Genomic DNA, 25,508 nt, shown 5'->3' with positions numbered 1-25,508 from the left:
TAGGTATTGCTTTACTAGGAGTTAGTCAAAATCATTGGTAATCTGTTATAACGACTCTATTTTTTCTTGGGAAAAACAAATTGTGGGTAACGCCTTTGGCAGAGGTTGGAAATGAAAAAAATAACCTAACAAAAATTATTTCTCTTATTGTGTATATATATTTTGATTGAGTTTACTGTATATTTAGTCCATCTAGCCTTTCGCACAACTATTTTTTATTATTAACAACAATCTCCTAATTAATAATTCTTTTTTTGTTTAAAATCAAACCATGATCTTGAAGATTGAATATTTATCACTACATCAAAAGTTAAAATTGCTAGTCAAGTTATAACTTTTTATGCTTAAAATGTAACATTTCAAATTCCATAATTCTAACGAGACTTAATCTACCTAATTTCCACTATAAATTGTTGGAAAAAACCCCTGAGAATCGCTTTATTAATAGAGAAATGAAATAAATACAATGAAATAAACTCTCTCATGCCCTTTGACCCTGAGTACCCGCACTCTCCAAAGAAATAATTTAATGGAAACCTCACAATGCTCTTATTACAAGAGTATAAGAAATAAGAAGAGTCAAATACAAGCTTAAAGTGTCTTTGACTCGAGGCGAGGAACATCATGGACTTAGAACCCATTATATAGTCACTAACACCTTAGTTGTCCTAGGCGATGTGGGACTTTTCAAGACATGTTATTTTCAACAGCCCAACATTCTCCACCCTGATTAAAATAAAGACATCTTCATTGTCTATACCAGCAATCATACTCCAACATAAGGGGTATCACTTAGAATCAAGTCGTCCTGAGAATTTCCACTTGGAATCAAACTATACTAAGAATTTTCACTTGGAATCAAACCATCCCAAGAATATCCCCTTGGAATTAAATTATCTCAAGAATGTAAGAGTGCAAAGGAAATGTGAGATGTCCTAGAGGTTACACATGAGGGGATGAATGAAGTGAAGAGAGCAAGGAAGCATGCCTTGATTCAAGAGTATGAGCTTTTCAAGATGCAAAAAGGAGAGTCCATTGTTGAAGTTCAAAAGAGGTTCACTCACATAGTCAACCATCTCATGGGTCTAGGCAAATAATCTGACAAAGAGGAGCTAAACATCAAAGTTCTAAAGTGTCTTGATAGAAATTGCAACCAAATGTGACTTCCATATCTGAATCCAAGGATTTCTCCATCATCACCACAGCTGCACTATTTGGCAAACTAAGAGAGCATGAGATTGAAATGCAAAGGCTAAGTGAGCTTGAATCAAGCGAGAAAAAAGTAAAAACCATAGCCTTGAAGGATAGCTCCAAGAAAAGTGATGAAACTGAGGAAGAGGCTATTGAATCAAGTGATAATGAGAACTTGAATCTACTAGTCAAGAGGTTTGGGAAGTATCTCAAGAGGAAAGGCAACAAAGGTAATCAAAGGTGGTACATTTCTAAACAAAATGATTCAAGTAATACTTCTACATTCTCATGTTATAACTGTGGAAAGCAAGGACATATCAAGATTGAATGTCCTAATGTTAACAAAGAGAAGGAGAAGGTTGGTGACAGGAAAAAGGAGAAAAAGGCCAAGGAAAGACGTGCCTACATAGCTTGGGAGGACAATGATGATTCAAAAAGCATTTCATTTCAAGAAGGAAGTGAGGAAGCAAATTTATGCCTCATGGCCGAATATGAATCATCTTCATCAAGCCAAGTAAGTTCCTTGTCATCTAAAGATAAAACTGATTATTACCAATTCTTGCATGACTTTGAAGAGTTACATAGTGAGGAAAACAAAATTGTTGTCATGAAAAATCGGCTAAAAGGATTAAATAGCTAGCTAGAAAACAGAGTTAGCCAACTAGAATAAAAAATAGTTGACTTAAAAACTGATTTCGAACATTTGGAAATGATTTACAGTAATTCAATCGATTGTTCTGAAAAACAGCTAGTTATAAAACCTTGTGAAAACTGCACTACTTTGAAAAATCAAATGAAATATCTTTTAAAAACTTGTGCAAGGTTCACAAGAGGAAAAACAAACCTAGAAGCTGTTTTTGGCTCTCAAAATTGTGTTTTTGGGAAGGCTGGACTTGGTTATACACCTATCCATGAAAAGAAAGTCAATAAGTTCTCTAGTTTCTTTTCCAAGAGTGAGCCAAAAGCTATGCCATTCATTTCTTGCAACTATTTTATAAAGATAGGTCATGATCTTAAGAATTATTATGCTAGAAAGTATGATGTACCTAAGGGATTTATGAAATGGATCCCAAAAGTATCTAGAAAGGCATAACCATGTTAGACCCAAACTATCAAAGGGTACCATGTAATACTATGTTGTTTTGCAGGTCATAAAACAAGAAAAAAAGGATCTATGGTACCTAGATAGTGGCTGCTCAAGGCATATGACAGGAGATAAGACCAAATTTGTAAAGTTGGAGTTGAAGGAGGAAGGGTTTGTATTCTATGGAGACAACAACAATGGAAGAATCCTTGGAAATGGAGTCATAGGCAATGGATCATCTTTCAACATCAAGAATGTGATGTTGGTAGAAGGGCTGAAACATAATTTGATAAGTATAAGTCAATTATGTGACAAAGGCTTTAAAGTCATGTTTGAACCAAATAATTGCTTTATATATGATGCATATTGTAGTATTGTTTTGATAGAAAAAAGAGCCAACAATATATATCTACTTGATCTACATCATGCATCATTTAGCATCCATTATTTGCATACAAAAGACTATGACATTTGGTTATGGCATAAGAGACTTTGTCACATACACATGCAGCATTTCAATCAGTTGAACAGAAAATAGTTAGTTGAAGGACTACCAAAACTCAAGTTTGAGAAGGATAGAGTGTGTGAAGCATGTCAAAAAGGAAAATAGACCAAGGTCTCTTTTAAACCCAAAAATATTTTTTCAACTGAAAGACCTTTAGAGATGCTTCACAAGGATCTATTTGGTCCATCTCGAACCATGAGCCTTGGTGGCAATCTTTATGCATTAGTCATAGTTGATGATTTCTCTAGGTGGACATGGAATTTGTTCTTAGCTGCCAAAAATGACACTTTTCATGCTTTTAAAAGAATTGCCAACATGCTAGAAAATGAAAAGAGTTCCAAGATAGTATTTATTCGAAGTGACCATAGTGGGAAATTTCAAAATGAAAGGTTTGAACACTTTTGTAAAAAACATGTCATTAAGCATAATTTTTCTACACCAAGAACCCCACAACAAAATGGTGTTGTTGAAAGGAAAAACATATCACTTGAGGAACTACCTAGAACTATGTTAAATGAAAATTCACTACCTAAGCATTTTTGGGCTGATACATCAACCCTGCTTGTTATGTTTTAAATAAAGTGTTGATTAGGCCAATTTTGAAGAAAATACACCTTATGAACTTTCCAAAGGGAGGAGGCGTATTTTAAGTAACCTAAAAGTATTTGGATGTAAGTGTTTCATCTCAAACAATGGCAAAGAAAGTCTTGGCAAATTTGATGCAAAAGAGGATGAAGGTATTTTTCTAGGCTATGCTATACAAAGTCATTCATATATAGTTTATAATAAGAGATTGATGACTGTTAGAGAGTCTATGCATGTTGTATTTGATGAAACTAACCCAAAGTTGCAAGATCAAGTGTCTAAGATTGCAGATGAAGAAGATATTTTGCAGGAAAAGCAAACTACTGTAAAATTGGAATCTACTGCAGGAAATCAGCCAACTGAAAAGGAAATTCAATCGGCTAAAAATGTTGCAGACATCAACTTACGCAAGGAGTGGATTGAACCTAGGGGATTATCAAAGGACAACATAATTGGTGACATAGAACAAGGAGTATCCACTAGACACAAGCTTGCATTCTTTCAACATGTTGTATTTGTTTCTCAAATTGAACCTAAGAATGTGAATAATGCATTATGTGATAGTAATTGGGTTGTTGCTATGCGAGTTGAACTTAATCAATTCACTAGGAATTATGTGTGGTCTCTTGATCCTAAAACTAATGCAATGAATGTGGTTCATACAAAATGGGTTTTCAGGAATAAAATGGATGAAAATGGTAACATTGTTAGGAATAAGGCTAGGCTAGTTGCTAAAGGTTATAATCAAGATGACGATATTGATTTTCATGAAACATATGTACCTGTCGCTAGGCTAGAAGCTGTGAAGTTATTGTTAGCATATGCTTGTTTGTGCAATTTCAAACTTTCTCAAATGGATGTGAAAAGTGCATTCTTGAATGGTTTCGTAAATGAAGAAATGTATGTATCACAACCCGCTGGCTTTGAAGATCACCTTTATCCTAATCATGGTTTCAAACTGAAAAAGGCTTTATATGGTCTGAAACAAGCACCACGACAGTGGTATGAGAGGTTAAACAACTTTCTTTTATCTAAAGGATATGCTAGAAGTGTTGTTGATAAAACATTTTTCATTAGAAAGCATGCAAGTGATGTAATACTTGTTCAAGTATATGTAGATGATATAATCTTTGGATCAAATAATAACTCCATGTGTGAAGAGTTTGTTGTAGCCATGCATGGAGAATTTGAGATTTCTATGATGGGTGAGCTAACCTACTTCTTAGGGTCGCAAGTGAAGCAACTCAAGCATGGGACATTTTTAAGCTAGCCAAAATATTGTTTTGACCTACTGAAAAAGTTCAAAATGGAGGATTGTAAAGAGGTTGTCACTCCAATTGCTACCAATTCCCTTATGGACGTAGATGAAGCTGGAAACCAAGTTGATTCAACCAAATATAGAGGGTTAATTGGTTCCTTGCTATATCTAACCGCTAGTAGGCCGGATATACAATTTGATGTTTGCTTGTGTACAAGGTTTCAATCCAATCCAAAGGAATCGCACTTCAAAGTTGCAAAAAAGATTCTCAAGTATCTGAAAGGAATAACTAATGTTGGATTATGGTATCCTACTGAATCTAAGATTGTTCTTAGTGATTTTTCAGATTATGACTATGCAGGGTACAAATTGGATAGGAACAACACAAGTGGTACATGCATATACTAGGATCAAGCCTAATCTCATGGAATAGCAAGAAGAAAGCATGTGTAGCACACAGTTGAGGCTGAGTACATAGCAGTTGGACATGCATGTGCTCAAAGCATATGGTTAAAGCATCAACTTATGGATTATGGCGTAAAGCTAGAAAAGGTACCTCTTTGTTGTGATAATACAAGTGCAATCAACCTAACTAAGAATCCAATTCAGCATTCTAAAACTAAACACATTGAAATCAGACATCATTTCATAAGAGATCATATTCAAAAAGGTGATATTGAAATCATGTTTGTGAAAACTGAAAATCAATTGGTAGATTTATTCACTAAACCACTTCTACGTGATAGATTTAATAAGCTTAGAACTGAATTAGGTATTCTTGACATGAAGAATGTATGTTGATATTTGTTTGGCTTGCTAATCTTATTAGATCATGTGTGTGCTGAATTTAAAGTGGTCAAATCTGCATAATTTGAAAACTACCAGTATTTCAGTATGCTAAATTTACAATTTTAACACATAGATTTCATTTAAAATGTCAAAATCTACATAATTTATGTTCTGGAGCTATTTTAATTTGTTAAATCTCACAAAAACAACACATATATTTCATTTAAATTGGTCCGGTGAGAATTTCGTGTGATCTTAAATTTTTAGTCAGCTAAAACTGCAAATTTAACACAGATTTCACTTAAAACTGCCACTACACCAAAAATTAGTTTTCTGGTATAGTTTTAGTCGACTGAATCTGTATTTTTATGCGTTAAAATCACTTATGCTGATGTGGATTTGCTTGAATTGATTTTAATTGATTGACTCAGTCAATGTATCCATCATATGACTATTTGTCAACATCCAATTTCGTCTGGGTAAATGCATTTGTTTGGTTAAAAAAAATAATAAAAAATAATATATAATATAATAATAATAATAAATAATAAAATAAAATAAAAAATATGTTTTGATTGATGGTAGGTTTTTTTAACTTTAATTCTACCATGGGAAAAAAGAAAAAAAAAAACAAGAGAAGGAGAATGTAATTTATTTTTAATTATCACACTTTATTCATGAGCCCAAATGTTTTACATATTTTTACCCCCACTGTTTGCTATTTACACTCTTCACATGACATGTTAGAAAAGGACGTTTCATAATTTCTATTTTTAGAGAAGCGTATAATATTAGAAGCAATTTTTTTATAATAATTTGAATAAATATCTTGCATTTACACTTATGTGTCTCTTTGCATTGTCAGTCTGGGAAGGTACGATTTTAATATTTATAAGCAAATATTCCCAATAATAATTAGAATCAATTATATGAATAATATGTTATGATTTGATCACGATCTCTATGTGACAGAAAATATGATTCTAGTCATTACAGGCAATATTTCGTTAATAATTATAATCAATACCGTGGATATTATGAAATGATTTAATAAGACCAATTCCTTCCTCATATATTTGATCATAATTAAAGACTAGGATCTCAATGGTACCCCAAAGGGCCTATATAAGCACAAAATTCCTCTAATGCAAGGGACAGAGAAAACTTCGAAAAAACCCCTCTCCTTTTTTATTATAGAGCGCACACACACAAAAGAGGTCACCTTAAGGTAAACTTTCTTTTGCTCCTAGTATGTTATTCATGATTCTCTTACAACATCAAATATATGATCATTTGAATTGTTGTATGATGAAATGTGTTCGGGATTCTTATGTTAGATGATTTTGAGTTTATGTGCTCAACCTTTTTTCTTTCCCTTTATTTTTATCTTGGTAATTAAAAATATTATTTTTCGTAGGCTTTAATTCTCTAAATAATAATAATAATAATAATAATAATAAAATATAAAATCATCTTAAATATCATGTCAAATCTCAGATTTCCTTGATAACTAAATCTTTATCATGTAGAATCTCGGGTTCTCTTCATATTAATAAAATATACATGTACATAAAAATATAGAAAATAAAAAAAACAAAATAGTAATATCAAACAACAAATTTGTTACAAAGAACTACGTTATCCATGATTTTCCAAATGGAAATACGTAGGAGGGAGGTACAATCCTCGTCGAGCCCAAAAAAAATAAAAAATAATTTTATTTTAATCTTTAATATTTTTGTATGTGTTTTTATTTTGTTTGATTTTTTGGGGAATAACAAATATTTTAAGCATCAAATTATACTTTGCACATTTAATTAAAGAGGGAACCATCTTAAGACGGGCGTCGTGGGGTGTTAATACCTTCCCCACACGTAACTGACTCCCAAATCCAAATTTGGTTTTGAAGACCATTCTTTTTTAAGGTTTTTCTATAGTTTCGCATAATAAACTATGGTGGCAACTCCTCTGTTTTTTTTTAAATTATTTTCGTCGTCCCACCGCGATCCCTGTTGCGACACTATTTTTTGACTGTAGTAGCAGCATGTAACAACTATTACATCAGCTAAAATCAAGTTTTCATATCGCATTAACCATAAAGTGCTTTAATTACATGATTCCAATGTGCATGCATTAGATGTGAAGTGTTTGTGAGTGGATTGTTCATAAAATGCATGGGAAACACATCATTGCATACTCCGATACAGATTCCCTCACATTTAACTAGCTATGATTTCCTATATTGCATTGAAAACAGAATATCTGTACAATTTAATTGACTGATTTTGAAAATAAAAATTTTGATTCTACAAATTCTTGCATAAGCATCATGCATTGGCATTGGCATTTTCTAGTAAGAGCCAAACCTATAATTCACCATGCCTAGAAGATCACGAACAACCCCCTCAGATGATGAAAGCTCCACCCCACCTATTCCATCCTCTCCCAATGCCATGAATCAAGGAAGGCTTGAGGTATGGTTTGAAGGCCATGAAGACAAAATTCAGACCTTCTTGATTGAGATCAATAGGAAGCAAATCATCCTTCCTAAGGTGATTCGTATGTCATGGCTAAGGGCAGAAAACTTTGGCAACCCTGAGCAACATCTCAAAGCTCAAAAATTGAAGTCATTCCTTGAACTTTTGGGTAATGTTTATCCGGATTTGGTGAAGGTGTGGAGATGGAAATCACTAAGCAAACATGGAAGGATGTGGTTGGTCTAAGGCAAAGAGGTGTGCAAGTTCGCAAGGGTGAAACTAGTGTAGTGGATGAATTCAACAAAATGCAATGTGGGAAGCCTTCATGTAGAGGAAATGTTGCTAGCTATGGTGGTGACCAAGATCATCATGCCTAGGGGAGCAATCATGCAACCTTGAATGAAAGTGATCTTGTGGTGATGTATTGCATTCAAAATGGTGTGATGGTGGACTGGATATGCACCATTCGTGACCACATGATGAAGGAAAAGAGGCTCACGGATTTCAAGCTTCCATATGTGGTGCTCATCTCCAAGTTATTGAGCATTTTGGTGTGGATGTGGAAGGAGATCTTGAGGAGCCTACTGGTCTTCTAAATCATGTTTCAACACTGAATATGCACAAGATGGGATTCACCAAGATAGGAAACACTTGGTTGGTTGAAGGAGATCATGGTGCAAATATTAAAGTTGGAGCCAATGACCATGAAGGGGGAACTAGTGGAGGAAACCAAGGGGAAGATGAACCACAACCCATGGCAATTGAGCTTTATAACCCTCTTGAGAATATTAGACCTACATACTTCCAGTTTGAGAGAATGGTTCTCAACCAGCTTCAAGAGCTCAACATTGCACAAAATGCACATCATGCATAATGCACAACTAGGTTCCAAGACTTGGATGACCAACTCCACAATGTTCATGACCTCCTATCCAATGTCTACAACATAGACAACCCTAAGAATGAGTGAAGGGGATGGCTCATAGGTCATGCATTGCATTTTCGTGTTGTATTTTGTGTCTATATGTTTGTTCCAAATTTTTAGTAGGCTAAATTCCAATTTCAATCGACTGATTATATCAGTCCTAGCTTCATGATGTAGTTTTCATTTATGTTTTTATTCTGCTTTGTTTGTCTTGCGTATTAGTTGCCCTGATACCACCCTATGTTACTATTTTAATGAAAATTTCATCTTTCCAAAATGATCCATGCATTTACTTTCATTTGATGAATCTAAAGGGGGAGAAAAATGTGAAAAATGAGTAAAATTGTATTAGATTTGGAAAACCTCAAATAAATCTGCTGGAATCATATAATACTGCAAACTTAATCTAAAATCTTAAGTTAAATCACATTATTAGTGATAGGGGGAGCATGTGCATATTTGATATTTATGTATGCTTGTGTGCTTATGCTTTGATGTATGTTTCGTATATTGGTATCTTGTATGCAAAAGCTTTTTCAGGTTTCTCTATGGATCTTAGCTCATCAATTCAACTCGAGGATGTTGCTTCATCAATTCAGGGGGAGATTGTTGGCACAAGCAAGCTTGAAGCAAAGAATTGATAAAGCCATGTGCATGAAGATCATAGGTGTTTTATTAAGATTAATGAAGATCCACTTGAAGATTAAGTTTTAGTATGTTAAATTTGAAAATAACATGTTAAATGTAATCTTTTAGTGTTATATCTTGTTGGTAGGCTATATGACATAGGTTAGATGTCTTGTGTGCCTTAGTGTGTCTCTTTTAATTTGTTAAAATGGGTTTTAACAGGTTAAAAGGCTTGTTGTATATAGTTTCTAGTATGAATGCATTCAGTCAGTTGAATTATATTTCAATCGACTAATTTCATTTAATTCAAGTGAAATTAGCTGACTGTACGAAATATTCAATCAACTATTTTCACTTAAACTAGACTATATAAGCTATGTTTTCGTGAGCAGAGGTACGAATCTGAGTTTTTGAGCACGAAACTTTATCATTCTTCTCTGGAAAACTCTCTCTCTGTGCAATACACAGCTGCAACTTGTGGTTTGAAGATCTTGGTTGATCTTGGAGGCATTTTGGCTTGTGAGTAGCTTGAAGATCACATGTATGGTTGGCTAGGGACAGCTACCATCAGGTTTGGATGTTCTTGTTCCTCTGGTTGGTTTGCCTAATGTGATTTCAGGTTTGTAAGTGTGATTCTTGCAGGGTGTGTGTCTAGCTTTTTGTGAGTTTCTTTGTTCAAAAGTGTAATCTTGGTGTGTGATTTGTAAAACTTTTGAATATTGTGGAAACCAAGCTCAGGTTGTCCTGTTAAACTGGATGTAGCTCTATGATTAAGTAAACCAATATAAAAAAAATTGTGCAATTTTCTCTCCCTCATCTCACTCACTTTGAATCTCTTTAAAAACCCAAGAAAACTAAGCAATTCGATCTTTGGTGTGATTTAATGCGTTCTTATGTAATCTGAGGCTGTATACTTGTTAAAAATATTGATTGGAACAAGTCTTGTATGTAAAATATTATTGTTGGAGTTGAATTTGTTAATTCTGCATTCTGCATAAATCTCTAGTATTTTAGCCGACTGATTTGTCTTTTTAATTGACTGTTAAGAACAAATTAGTATGTTGTTTTATGTTTTAATCAATTGAAAGTGTATTGGTCTACTGCATTTACATCCTAACTTTCCAGTCTATTTGATTGAATTGAAAAGAGGTTTAAGCTTTCGAAAAAGTTTTATAAAGCCAATTCAACCCCTCCCCCCCCCTTCTTGGCTCAAATCACTGTAAGACTCGAGAAATTTAAATAATTAAATAAATAATTATTTAATAAATGCGGATAATAGGAGCCTTTGTGGCATTAAATGCAAATTGTTATGACATGAAAAGTACTAGCTTAAATACTTGGTTGTGTGAGAGGACTTGTGTTTGAGTCCTATGTATACTAATTGTATGTTGTTTTAAATGGTGCATTCCTTTTTTATGTTATATTTGGATGTGATTAGTGATAATGTAATCCTAAAATTATAGGAATTATCACGAAACATGATTTGGTTGAATTGGTTGTACATTGACTTTGTAATTAGGGGGTTGTGTGTTCAAAACCTTGCTAAGAACGAATTAAACATTCTTTGTCTCAAATTTTCTTTTGGCATGAATGATAAGGGTCAGAAAACCCTAGCCGTCAGAGGGAGCAACCAAAAGGTCTTGGAAACCATCAAGTTAATGAGGACTAATGGTTACTAAACCTTAACATAATGATTTTCGTTTTTTTAATTAAAGTAATTAAAATAGGAGTGAAGAGAGAAGGAGAGGAAAATAGGCTGGAAAAGTGCAGAGAGTGTTTGGTGTGTGAGTGGAGAAGTTCGGGTTTGTGGAGAAAGCAACGAACATGAGATTGTGTTGGTTCTTAGAAGCAAAAGGAAGAAGGTGTGTGAAAGAAGAGCAAGAATTTCAATTGGAGCAAGGAAATCCAAGTAAGGGGAGTTGTCCTTGCATGTTTTTATTCGTGTTTGATAGATTGTATGATAATTTGATCAATTGCATGAAATTTCATTAGAATTACGTTGTGTTTCGTGGTTTCTACGTTTTTGTCCAGAAACCGCCTGGTGGTCATGAGTGTGCCACCAAGCGATGCATCATTTTCTACCTAGTTTTCTAGGTTCTGTTATGAACCGCCTGGCGACGAGGGTGGACCCGCCAGGCGACGTTTGAGGATTGTCTTTGTTTTTGTGTGTTCTGCAAATTTTTGTGATACTATGACTCTCTAGTGAATTGCTAACTCTGTGTATTGTGTGATATCATCGCATGCTTATAATTATGATGAGTGGGAATTAAATTGGGAATATAGACATGAAGCAATTATGTTAAATTGATGGATGAGTCGAAATTAGAGAAATAGGGGTTAATTGCGAATTGGTTGGTTTAGTATGATGTGGTGGGTTGAGTATGTGGCTAGAAATAAAATGATTGTGAACCATGGGTTCTTGCGTGAATTCCTAGACTCTGAAGGTTAAAACAGGATGGTAACTAAAGGCGTAGAAGAACCTGGAATTCTAGAAACTAATGTGTCGCCTGGCGGCATCTCATTGGCCGTCAAGCGATAGCAATGAGTCAGTACTGTTTTGGGGTTTAATTGGATGTTTGTGGATGAGGTTTTTAGAACTGAATTGGAAGGGGAACATAATTGTAGTATTGGAATGAAAAGGGCACGAGAATAAATTGTGACAAAGTTAATGAATGGAATCGTTTGGTGTGCGAATGATGAGGGAAACGAGGTTGCATGTAAAATATGAACTGTTTTGGTGGTGTAAGGTATTGAAGACAAGATGATAAGGGTATATTGAAAGTGAGTGAGAGAGAGCTGAAGAATTGGGTGCTTTAGTGTGCAAAATTGTGTCAATTTGTATCTATCACGTGAGAGTTAATTGAAGGAAAAGTTCAGGTGGTATTACAGTGCAAGAGTAGTAGGTTGCCTATTTTAAGGTACTGGATTGATGGTGAATTGCATATACTTGATTGAGCATTATACAATGAAGGAACACTTGGTGAATTAGAGTCCTTAAATAGAGGAATTGGCCATTGGAGTTTTAGGTACTTGATTTATGTGAGGGCGAGAGGTTCCCAAAGGTTCAACACTGGGAACGAGAGTGTGATAATACCTTAGGAGGTATTATGGAGAATACAAAACAGTCTGTTTTGGGTGCTAAAATCTAGTAGAGTTTTTGCTACTGATATAGCGCCTGGCGGCACGGGTGTGTGCGCCAGGCGATAGGACCAACATGCGAGGTCCCTACATCGCGTGGCGCCTAGCGGCAAGGTGTGATTTGCCAAGCGATAGACCCTGAAACAGTGGGTCTGTCTGGAGCCTAGCGATGAGGGTGAACTGTCAAGTGGTATGCGCAGGTTTTGCTTGGCAGCGCTTAGGCTGTGCCAAGCGATAATGTTGCGGTTAGTGGCTTGTGTGTATTGCTTTCACGCAATGATGCGATACTTGGATCGGGGATGTTGTGTCATGAGAGGGTAGGTTCATGGATGGTGATGAACACGTGATGATATAAGCAGGGAGGTTCATATCCTGATACTCTCGTGTGGGGATACGAGCAAGGTAGGTTCGTATGTTTTATGCTCACACGTGAGAGATGCTTCGTGCGGGGAGGTACGTAGCTGGTGGATCACATGTGTTGGACTATGGGAGGGCATGTCTGTAGAGGAGGACTACGAGCGGGGAGGTTCATAGAGCAGGACTACGAGCGGGAAAGTTCATAGACGCAGGACCATGAGCGGGCAGGTTCGTGTGAGCATCATAAATCCTAAATCTAAGGCTAACTATTTGAGTTGTGAAGGTTGAAAAGCCTTGGGGATTAAGGTCTTGGACAAGAACTAACTAGGATGAGTTAGATGGGTGTATTGCTTATATTTTTGTTAACTTATATGTTATTTTATTTATAAGCTCACCCTTTTTTTGTGTTTGGCGATGATCGTGTAATTTCTCACACAAGAGTAGATGATACTACAGGTGATGATGCTGACGCTTGAGATGGAGAGAGGGGCTAGCTTATGATTTGAGCTACGAACTTATTTGTGTTTACTGCTATTTTCATTGGATTTTGGAAAATTGTAATAACTTTACTACTATTATTAAATAGCTTTTAGCACGTTGTACAATTTTTAAATTTTCCAGCATTTTGGGAATAATAAAATTACATCGTATTATTTTCAATTATTATTTATTTATTTAATTAAGTAATTTACAGTAGGGACGTTACAATCACCATTTCTAAATTAACAGGAATCAAACAATCCTAAGAATTTCCACTTGGAATTAAACTATTCCAAGAATTTTCACTTGGCTCAAACCATCCCAAGAATTTTCACGTGGAATCAAACCATCCCAAAAATTTTCACTTGGAATTAAACCATCCTAAGAATTTCCACTTAGAATCAAACCATTCCAAGAATTTCCACTTTGAATTAAGTCATCCCAAGAATTTCCATGCACCCTGCATCAATGTTAACCAATGCTCGTGTATAATCACTACACACATTGCATAAATATTAGCTAATGCTTGTGCATAAACACCATACACCATTTGTTCGAACCATGCCGCAACTCACGATGCAAAACCATAAAACATTACGGAAAGCCATAGATCAAACATCTGCAGTTTACAGCCACCGTGTCGTCTGACTCCCTCGCCGGAGAAGCAACAACTACCAGCATAACACCTCAATTGATTCTTGTTGAAGCAGATCTGTAAATCGTAGAGCACTTCCTCCACGCACATGCCCAAGCTGTGACTCACACAGATTAGATCTCCATCGTACATCACTCACAGAGCCATGCGAGCACCAACTACGACGTCCTTTGTAGATCCAGGAGCATCTTGCCACACACAAACTTCACTACAAATCCAGCACGACTCACATTCCTTGCACCTCCATGAACCCAACTGTAGATTCAATGCGTCAACACAACACTAACAATGATCCTTCCATCAAATTTCTCATTGCAACTTCAACAACCAAATATGACTCTCCAACAACAAGGAATTAGTCTTTTCTTATGTGGAAGATTAAACTACACTGCAACCACAAAGCATACTAAGAAAAAATCCTAGCGAACCATAACTCTTGATACCGCTGTTAGGAAAAAACCCCGAGAATCACTTTATTAATAGAGAAATAAAATAAACACAGAGAAACACATAAACAACTCTCTCATGTCGTTTGACCCGAGTACCCAGACTCTTCAAAGCAATAATTTAACCCAAACCTCACAATACTCTTATTACAAGAGTATAAGATATAAGAAAAGTCAAATACAAGCTTGAAGTGTCTTTGACTCAGGGTGAGAAGCTCACTATATAGTTACTAACACCCACCCCTTGGTTGTCCTAGGCGATATGAGACTTTTCAAGACATGTTATTTTCATCAGCCCAACAAAAACAACTTATGCCACTTCCAACAAAATAAATTAAGTCCTCTCTTCCCTGAGGGAGGAAACAATCACTTGATTGTTAAACTGGAAAAAATATTAAGAGAATAAAAATATAAAGAGAATACATTTAAATTTGATTTACCAATTATATTCTGGTTCATTTTTAAGTCTTGGATTTATTTTCTATATAATTGTCATTTTTGAAATTCAAATTACTCCTTTTCACAATTATATAATTTCTCTTCCCAAAAAATGTTTTAATTAATTTGCAAGTATGCAAATAGCACTATATTGCATCAGTTAGAGATCTCACAAAAATCATGTTTGTTAATTTATATAAACGAAAGTTATAAGTAATGAACAAAAGGAAATATATATTTTATTCTTTCTTCGTTTCTTTCCCGTGCTTTTGAATATTGTTTTCCAAGAATCAATGAAACTAATTAATAAATTTCTTGAGTTAATAACATATTTTACAAAACTCCCTATTTTAATCTTCTCCTTATCATACGAAAAAAGGAGGAATGGTGTAATCATGATTCAAAACTTTCAAAACTTTTTGTAAAGTAACGTATGATAGACAAAAGTTAGACGATATTTTTGGGTTAACAAATGATACTCGTTTCTAAATGTTTTTCTTGCAAATCTCTCCATTTCATTAATATTATACAATTACAATAATATGCAATGGGAAAAAAAAAAACTTACTCTTTTGATTTTTATTGGTCCGTTTAATAGTATAAATTATGTCTAGTTCGAATGAATTGATTGAGTTTTGTTCTCCAAATTACTTTCAAGTTACAAAAGGAGCAGAGATTAACAAGATTATTAAATCTTAAGGCACAAAAGAAAATAATACAAAAGAAATTTATTCCAAATCATTAGTTTTTGTTGACTTAACATAAAGTATAATCGAAAAGCAAATTAATTGCCACATGTGCGACCGGGTCCTCCAAATTGGAGAATGCTACCAAATCTGGGTCCTGCAAACCCAAAGTATTTGACACCAAAACATTAGGTTTATCAGTGAAGGAATGAGCTTGAGATAGTTATTGTCTATAAGATTTTCCTTTTGCATCTACAATGAACATTTCACTAAAGTAAGCCGAAGGAGTACTATTTCCATAAGGAAAATGTCCTGACCCCATTTGAGGGCTAGGAGCTCCAAGAGAAGCTTTTGTTCTTCCACCCCATCCTACTTTATTACCAGAGGTTATGTCGATGAACAATTTTGCTGAAAAATATCCGATAAATGCACCTTTTACACTTAACTAACAATTTTTTGTCACTCGATCCTGAAAACATATACACACTTTTACAAAAAATATATAATGCATAGCGTTAATTGTGTCTATTGAATAATTTATCACTATACACACTTAAAAAGTGCATTAAAGAAATCAAAGTATATATTAATCAATTAGAATTTTAAATATATTTACAATATGTTATGTTTTTAATATAAGTGATATTATAAATTCGTAACTAACAATTAAAATGAATATACTAACATTTTTACATATGTCATGGTTACTATTTGTGTTTCAAAATATTTAAATTGTTAGATTAGGGTTCGCAGTTAGCAAGGTAACGGTTTGTGGTCACCTTTCGTTAGTTTCGGACACCTATTTAAGCATAGATTTTCCAATCTATTTACACACAATTTTATAAACACAAGTTTCAGATATATGAAATAAAAGTTCAGATCTTACATTTCTTCCCAGTTTCTCTTCTTCTCTGCTTCACGCTGCTTCTCACTGTAGCAAAGGGTTTCTCCCTTTCTCTTCTCTTGGCCCAGATCGATGGAGGCTTCCAAGCTCCTAGGGCTCCTCTCACACCTTCAGCAAACTGAATATGGCATTAGAGCAGGTTCATAACCTGCCCTGCTTCCGCTATCTTCTCTCCTTTTCCAATCTTTCAGCTATCTTGAAGAATGGCAAACCTCAGCAAAGATCAAGATTCTGCACAAAAGTAAATAACAGATCAGGTTCTCAATCCATGTAGTCCTTACTATCTGCATCCAGGAGAAAATCCAGGGCTTGTCCTTGTCATCCAACCCCTCAGTGAGACCAACTACTCTTCTTGCAGCAGAAATCTAAAACGGGGTCTTGTTTCTAAAATTAATAAAAAATTCGTGGATGGTAGCATTGAGGTTCCTAAAAGAGAGGACCCTATGTACGATGCATAGGAAAGATGCAACATGATGGTCCTATCTTGGATCATAAAGACTCTATCTCTATACATAGCTGAAAGTGTGATTTATGTTGAAAATGCCAAGATTCTTTGGGATGAATTAAAAGAGAGGTTTTCCAAGGGGGATTACTTCAAGATTTCAGATTTATTGCAGGCGATTCACTTCATTCGTCAAGGTGAAAGAAATATAACTCAGTTTTTCACAAATTTGAAAATCTTATGGGAGGAACTAGAATCTTTAAGACTTATACCACACTGCAGCTGTGATATTCAGTGCAAATGTGATTTGTCCAGGAGTTCTGTGAAATACAAGGAGATAAAATATGTGATTTGCTTTCTAAAGGGATTAAATGATAGTTACAACCTTGTGTGCACTCAAATATTGTTGATGGAACCTCTTCCCAACATTAATCGTGCTTTTTCTCTCATAATTCAGCAAGGGAGACAGATTGGTGGCAATCCTTGCTATAATAGTGAAATTAAGAACATTGTTAATGTTGTTGATAGACAAGGTAATTGGAAGCAACAGGATCAAAAGCAAGATCAGAATAGTTGGAAACCATCTGAATAGAATAATTGGAAGCCACAAGGGTGTCATAATGGTAGGCGAGGACAGAGCAGAGGGAGAGGAAGAAATCCCAATGCTGGAAAGCAATGTTCCTACTGTCATAAGATGAACCATTGATGAGTGTTACTCCAAGCATGGGTATCCACCTTGGATCAAATAGAGACAAGATCATGCCAATCAAGATAAAGAAAGTAGTAACCAATATCATTCTACGTGCAATCTAAATACCAAGGAGGACTCTACACATAATGGGAATCGGAATGTCAAGCAGGAATCTATGGGATTCAGCCCTGAACATATACAAAAGCTCCTACAGATCATTGAGCATACAGATAAAACATAGCATAGTGTAAATCAAGTACAAAGAAAGGATTCTAGTACCAGCAACCATGCTATCTAGTATTTTAGACACTGGTGCCACAGACTATGTCACTTTTACAAAAGATCACTTTGTTACTTTCCATAAAATTAAACCTATATGTATAAAGTTGCCTAACTCTTCTACTGTCACTGCACATTTTGCTAGAACAATACAATTTTCAGAAAACTTTACTATCTTTAATGTTTTTTATATTCCTGATTTCTCTTTCAATTTGATATTTGTCCAAACCTTGATTAAAGATTTAGACTATGTTCTAACCTTTTCTACCAAGACTTGTCAGATACAAAGCAATTCTACCTTGAAGATGATTGGGCATGCTAAGTTCGTCAATGGGCTTTATTACCCACAATCACCTCCTACTTCACATAAAGGTTTTGTTTATTCTAGTCTAGCTTTAAATTGTATCAAGACTGATATTGATCTGTGGCATTTTAGACTAGGACATCGTGGAAATAAAACCAGTGAACAAATCTGTATCAGATTTCCTTACATACATTCTTTGAATAAAATTGTTTGCGACATATGTTATTATGCTAAGCACCACACACTTCCTTTTTCTCACAACTCTACTACATCTAATGCTGTCTTTTACCTTATACATGTAGATATTTGGGGTCCTATGTCTATTATATCTGTTCATGGTCACAAATACTTCTTAAGCATTGTTGATGACCTAAGTAGGCATACATGGCTTTTATGATGCATTCCAAGGCTGAAACAAGAACTTTATTACAAAATTTTGTTGCTTATGTTAAAAACCAATATAGGAAAAATATCAAAGTCATTAGATAAGATAATGGGCCTGATTTATATAATGAAAATGATATTACTCATCAACAAAGTTGTGTGGAGACTCCACAGCAAAATGCTGCTGTGGAGAGAAAACATCAGCATATTTTAAATGTGGCTCCTGGTTTGATGTTTCAGTCTAATTTGCCTAAAGCCTACTGGACTTATGTTATTGCACATGTTGTTCACTTGATTAATAGACTGCCCACTCCTGTTCTTAAAAACAAGTGTCCTTATGAGATTATTCATGATGATCCCCCTACCTTACTTGATTTAAAAGTCTTTGGTTGTCTTTGTTTTGCTTCCACTATGGAGAATAGTAGAACCAAATTTGATTCTAGAGTTAGAAAAGGTATTTTCATTGGTTATAAAACTGGGGTAAAAGATTACATAATCTTGGATATTGAAACAAGGGAGATCTTCATAAACAGAAATGTTATTTTTTATGAAAATGTCTTTCCTTATAGAACTAATGAAGCTAAAACTCAACCTGTCATAGATAATAATGTTGAATTTGCTTACAATAGTATTTATGACTGCATTAATGCTAAAAATAACACTACCTCTATTACTCAAATTGATTCTAATGTACATTTTGAACATAATTCTGCTTGTACTGCTGAGCAAAGAGATCCTGTAGGGGTCACAATAGAGGCTGATGGTGACCATGCTCAAATCAGAAGGTCAGACAGAGCTAAACGCATCCCAGATTACCTCAAGGACTACCATCATCAGGTCAATTATTCTAACTCTGATCACAACCCTACCCATTTCAAAAATACCCTTAAAACACCTTATCCTTTATCCACTATTCTCTCATATCATTCTCTATCTCCAAATCAACTAAACTTTACTCTTGTTATTTCTTCTACTAATGAGCTGCAACTTATGATGAAGCTTGCACTCAACCTGAATGGATCAAGGCAATGGAAAGTGAAATTCAAGCTTTACAACTCAATAAGACTTGGGAGTTAGCTTAGCTGCCTAGTGGAAAAACTGCCATAGGTTGCAAATGGGTATATAAAGTTAAACATAAAGCAGATGGAACCATTGAGAGACACAAAGCAAGGCTGGTGGCAAAGGGATACACTCAACTTCAAGGAATAGACTTCTTGGATACTTTTTCCCCTATTGCGAAATTGACCACAATCAGGCTTCTTCTAGCTCTAGCTGCCACTAAAAACTGGCATCTACACCAACTAGATGTAGATAACGCCTTTCTCCATGGAGATCTAAATGAAGAAGTATACATGACTCCTCCATCAAGCCTTAACACCCAAGGACGTGTGTGTAGACTAAGAAAATCCCTTTATGGCTTAAAACAGACCAATAGACAATGGTTTTGAAAAATCTCATCTTTCTTAAGCTCTATTGGTTTCACTCAATCTCAATATGACCACTCTCTTTTCACACAAAACAAATCTGACACTTTTATAGCTCTTCTTGTATATGTAGATGATGTTATTTTAGTAAGAGACTCTCTAGAAACTCCTACATCAAGCCTTAAAAATAAAAAATCTCGAAAATCTCAAATATTTCCTTGAGTTTGAGGTAGTCAAATCTCACAAAGGCATCCACCTATCCCAACGCAAGTATGCTATCGACATTTTAAAGTTGACTAGCATGATTGGATGCAAGCCATGCTCAACATCCTATCTCAAGGATACAAATGCCTTCTATGAACCTGCTGATCTTCTACCATATCCCATTATCTATAGGAGACTCATAGGGAAGCTTCTATACCTCACTAATATTATACCTGACCTCTGTTTTTCTATTCATCTTCTTAGCCAATTTATGCGGCTCCTAGTGTAACTCACTATGTTGTTATTCAACATGTCTTAAGGTACATAAAGGCTAATGATGAGTGCGTATTTTTGCCCTCATTCGGTGTTTAATTCGAGGTATTTAATTGAATTTGTGTGTTTAAAGAGTGATTTAATTAACAATTTTGATAATTAGACTGTTTGAGCTTGTGTGATAAAAATGTGTTAAAAAGTGATTTTTAGCTGCATAAATTATTTTTGGATATTTTAACGTTTGTTGATGCAGCTGAAGTTAAGATTAAGCTCATTCAAAGTGGGAAAATAAATTGATTGAAGTTACAATCACCTTTAAATAAGGCTGAAATTAGCAAGTTCTGGAAAAATCACTTATGCACCTCCTAAATTACATATACACTCCCCTGTTTCCAAATGGGTCTCACAAAAACCTATCACCCCTAATATTTCTATCTACACACCTCCTTCCACTCAAAGTTCAGCCCCATTTATAAGATGCCATGTGGCAATCCTTCACTAATGAAACTATCCAACCATGTGTTGCCACGTGTCACTATCCTATCACACTAAGTAGAACCAATGGAATGGTGCCACGTCATTATCTTCCATCTCTCCCATAAACCAAAAACCCTAACTCCCATATTTCATGTCGGCAGTCAAACCACCGTCCCTGCAGCAACTCGCCGGAGCAACGCCTCCATCTTCATGCCACCATGAGCGAACGCGCAACCACCATCATCTCCACGTAAATCGCGTCCTCTTTTTCACGCATTTGTTGCAGTTCTGTTTTCATCTCTGACCATGGCAGCGCCTCCACTGTAACAAACCATGCGATCACCTGCACCTGCGACTCCACCAACCTGAAAACGCAGCACCCACGTTGCTGGAGAAGAGGAAGAACGCGCAACTTCATCTCTCCCAGCATCAACGCAAATCTGGACTGCACCATTTTCACCGTGAAACTTGCAACCATCGCTACAACGCCAAAGCAGCCACGCCGAAAAATGCCGCTGGAGCGAAGCCGTCGTGGTCCACACCATTCTCTCACTTGCAGAAAACGCGAAAACAAAGTGTCATCACCATTGCAACGAGAGCAGCGCACCACTCACCTGTAAGCACAACAGTCGTCATTCACAACCACAAGCATCTGCGAAACTCTAATTTTGGAGAGGGAGAGGAGCTGCCATGTGTCATCCTGTCAATAGACAGTCAAATGGTCAACTAGTTAAACTCTGGTCAAATATTCAAATATGGTCAAAGACTGGTCAAAGGAGAGGGACTTAAGTGCAAATATTTATCTTTTTGGATTTTCCAACAAATTTGGACTATAGGAATTAAAAATGGTTTATTGAGAAAATTAATGCAAATATTATTTGTTAATAATTTATTATATATCTTTAAATAATTAATTTATTTCATTATATCATAAATTATTAACCAAACTATATTTGTCAATTATTTTAGATCTCTCCAAATATCTTTGAATATTTATCTTTATCTTTATTTTAAAAGATATTTGAGAGGTTTTAGCAACCGAGAAGCTCAGTCCAAGTCCTATATAAAGAGACCAAGGAGTAGAAGAAAAGAAAAAAAGTTCGGGACTTCGGAGTTTTGGAACCCTTAGGGGTGCCTAATTTTGTTTCCTTTCTCTCTCTTTTCTTCTCTCTATTCTTCTTTTTATTTTTTATTTCATGGATTGCTAAGCTTCTTGGGTTGATTCCATTGTAATTTTATTATGGATTATGAGGTTAGAATGAAATAATTTCTTTGTTCTTTTTAATATTGTTGAGGTTTTCATTCATCTATGTCTTTTATCTTTGAATCACATAAAAAGTAATGATTTTAAATCTATATGCATGTTGATCATATGAGTTAAGGGTTTTTAAATTTAATTGAGACTTTACTTTGATTTTATTTAGAAACTTTCATGTGATTGAATGAGTTTTTACCAATAATTAAGACTTTACTTTGGTTAAAGGTATTTACTCTAACTACAATTAATTGAGACTTTACTTTGATTAATTAAGCTTTTTATTTCGTGAGGAGATAAAAGAATAGATATGATTAGGTATAGTAAAATTTGATTGAGACTGTACTTTAGTTGAATTTACTGTGGATAATCTAAAAGTTCTCACTTTTAATTGAGACTGTACTTTGGTTAAAAGTGAAAACGCCAACAAATTAATTGAGACTTTACATTGATTAATTCATAAATCTACAACAATAATTAATTGAGGAATAATCTTTAGATAACCGATGATGAATCTATTTTGGAAAAGCAATGGAATCAATCTATTTTCTTTAGAATTGTTTTTATCTCTTTTTATCTTTTCTATTTCTTTCTTGTTTATCTTAATTCTCCTATATTTTATTAGTTTATTTGACTAACTCTTTCGTATAGATTTTATAAGAACTAATTTGTTAAAAATCAATTCCGTGTTCATTGGGAGACGACTTTGGGTTACTTTTCCCTTTCTATTTTGTTGACTACTATCTTAGCAATACTGATGTTGCTATGGTTTAGTAGTACTAATTTGATCGCGTCAACGACAACGTTATCAGCTAATCCTTCACAGGGTTTATTTTTCCTTGCAGACAACAATATACAACTGAAAGCATTCAGTGACTCAAACTGGGGCACATGCCTAGAAACTAGAAAATCCACCACTAGATTTTGCGTCTTCCTTGGCTCTTCCCTTGTATCCTGGCGATCCAAGAAGCAAGGAACAGTCTCTAGATCCTCTACTGAAGCAGAGTATCGCGCCTTAGCAACTACAGCCTGTGAAGTCCAATGGTTGAAATATCTCCTCTGTGATCTTCAGATCCAGCCTACTCATACAACTGTTATGTACTGCGACAACAAATTTCCTCGCCATATTGCCCATAACCAGAGCTTCCATGAATGCACTAAGCACCTTGACATCAATTGCCATGTCGTCTGTGAAAAAGTGCAAGCCAATCTCTTCCATCTTCTTGCCATATGCTCTGAAGAACAACTCACTGACGGGTTCACCAAGGCCCTTCATCGACTACAGTACCACACCATCACCTCCAAGCTTGGCCTTCTAAACATCCATCGTCCAGCTTGAGGGGGGATGTTAGATTAGGGTTTGCAGTTAGCAAGGTAACTGTTTGTTGTCACCTTTAGTTAGTTTCGGAAACCTATTTAAGCATAGGTTTTCCCCTCTGTTTACACACAGTTTTATAAACACAAGTTTCAGATATATGAAATAAAAGTTCAGATCTTACCTTTATTCCAATTTTCTCTTCTTCTCTGCTTTATGCTGCTTCTCACTACAACAAAGGGTTTTCCCCTTCTCTTCTCCTGGCCCAGATCGATGAAGGCTTCCAAGCTCATAGGGCTCATATAAATGAACTTATTTAAATTTTGGTCGAAAATTTGGAACAAAAGATTAAATTTAAATTAAGTTAAGATTTGAAAAATACATTAGCAGCTGTTTTTCTTTTTTACAAATGTATATTTTTTTGGAGATAAAATAAATCTTTAGAAAATTTAGAATGCTTATCTTATTTATGTTTCTTTCCTGAAAAAACTTAATTTTTATTATATTAGGGTTTCAAAAAATAAATATTCAAATATGTTTTTTTTTACCTAAAGAAAATCCTTAAGTAAATTATTATTTTAAAAATGTTATTATGTATGATATTCTTTTAGAAATTCAATCTAAACTTCTACATTAATCTATTGATTTTTTTTAATATTTTATTAGTTATATTTATTTATATTCATATTTTATTTTCTTTATATTCAAATTTTACGGTCACAATACTGTGAGTATGGAATTTCTATATTATCTTTCCTATAACAAAAGATATTATAAACGTATTTTTTCTTATAAGATTATTCAATAGCATATTTTAAACATGTTATAGTTTACATATATTATATAAATATAAGTTCTTTCCCTCATTTTATATATTTTTAAAAATACATCTAATTAAATCTATGTGATATCTTTTATTACAACTTATTGTATAAAATTATATATGAAACAAAATGTATTTTATAATTATTATTGTAGTTTTAATCTATATTAATCAACTTATATATTTTTTACAATATCATTTTTAAATAGATAAATAAATTTTTAAAAGTCAAAATAAAATTTAGATTTAATTTACCAAACAAATACATTACTTCGCACAAATATAAAAATTATTTTCGTAAAAATATTTAATTCTTAAATATTTTTGTGAGTAAACGTTAAATATTTATGTAATTAATATATTTTAATTACTTATAAAATATAAATATTAACATCAAAGAATATTAGTTTTAAATAATATATAAATAACTATTAAATTTTGTATTATACTAGGCAAACATGATCGGTATAAACAGATACATGGTCCTAGTCACCAACCTATAGTCCTATTTTGGATAAATCATTGATTAACTATATAGGAAAATAATATACACATAGCGGTTAAAGCTGCCTACTTTAAGCATATCACATATGAGTAAGGGTCGCTTATTTCAAACTTAGAAAATAATAGCTAAACCCCTAGAATCAAGTAATAAGCATGATATTTGAGCCTTGATTAGGCCCATACAAACCACAAGGAGGCCTATTGAGCTCAATAAAGGCCCGATCCATAAGCTAGGTAATCTATGATTAATGCTCTATAAATACAGGTGGACCCTAACACTTAAAGATACGCAATTCATTAACACCAAAATTGAGATTTGACTTTTGAGAGCTCTTGTTGACTTGAGCGTTGGAGACCTTTTCTATAGGTCACCTCCAAAATATTCAATCCGACAATAGGACATGAAGACATACCCAATGAAATCGAAGAGTATCTGACCTAGGGAATCAAAGATTGGGTAAGATATAATTTATGCTCCCTGATACTTTACTATTGTTTGTGCAAGAACAATCCGAGAATCTTAGAGGATGGTTTCAACCTGCAACAGGGTGGGCATCTCAAAGGATTCTAAAGTAAGATCTAAGGTCA

General features: G+C 34.5%; 1 long non-coding RNA gene across 4 annotated transcripts; it reads right to left on the bottom strand.

The window, feature by feature from the left end:
- Nucleotides 1-15,668: 15,668 nt before the first annotated feature.
- Nucleotides 15,669-23,913, bottom strand: LOC146885494 (uncharacterized). Of its 4 annotated transcripts, none has more exons than XR_014995681.1 (3): nucleotides 23,778-23,913; nucleotides 16,528-16,776; nucleotides 15,669-15,798 (listed from the first exon to the last, which is right to left on the bottom strand). It is a non-coding gene; the product is annotated as an uncharacterized LOC146885494 (long non-coding RNA). The 4 variants fall into 4 exon arrangements; XR_014995680.1 differs by lacking the exon at nucleotides 15,669-15,798 and adding an exon at nucleotides 15,806-16,110; XR_014995679.1 differs by lacking the exon at nucleotides 15,669-15,798 and having other exon boundaries at nucleotides 16,287-21,723.
- Between the last annotated feature and the right edge of the window lie 1,595 nt (nucleotides 23,914-25,508).

This window comes from Vigna unguiculata, chromosome 6, assembly GCF_037176805.1.
Source record: "Vigna unguiculata cultivar grain cowpea cultivar isolate G323 ecotype 2 chromosome 6, ASM3717680v1, whole genome shotgun sequence".
In the NCBI taxonomy this organism is placed as follows: Eukaryota; Viridiplantae; Streptophyta; class Magnoliopsida; order Fabales; family Fabaceae; genus Vigna; species Vigna unguiculata.
This window is presented reverse-complemented; position numbering and strand designations above follow the sequence as displayed.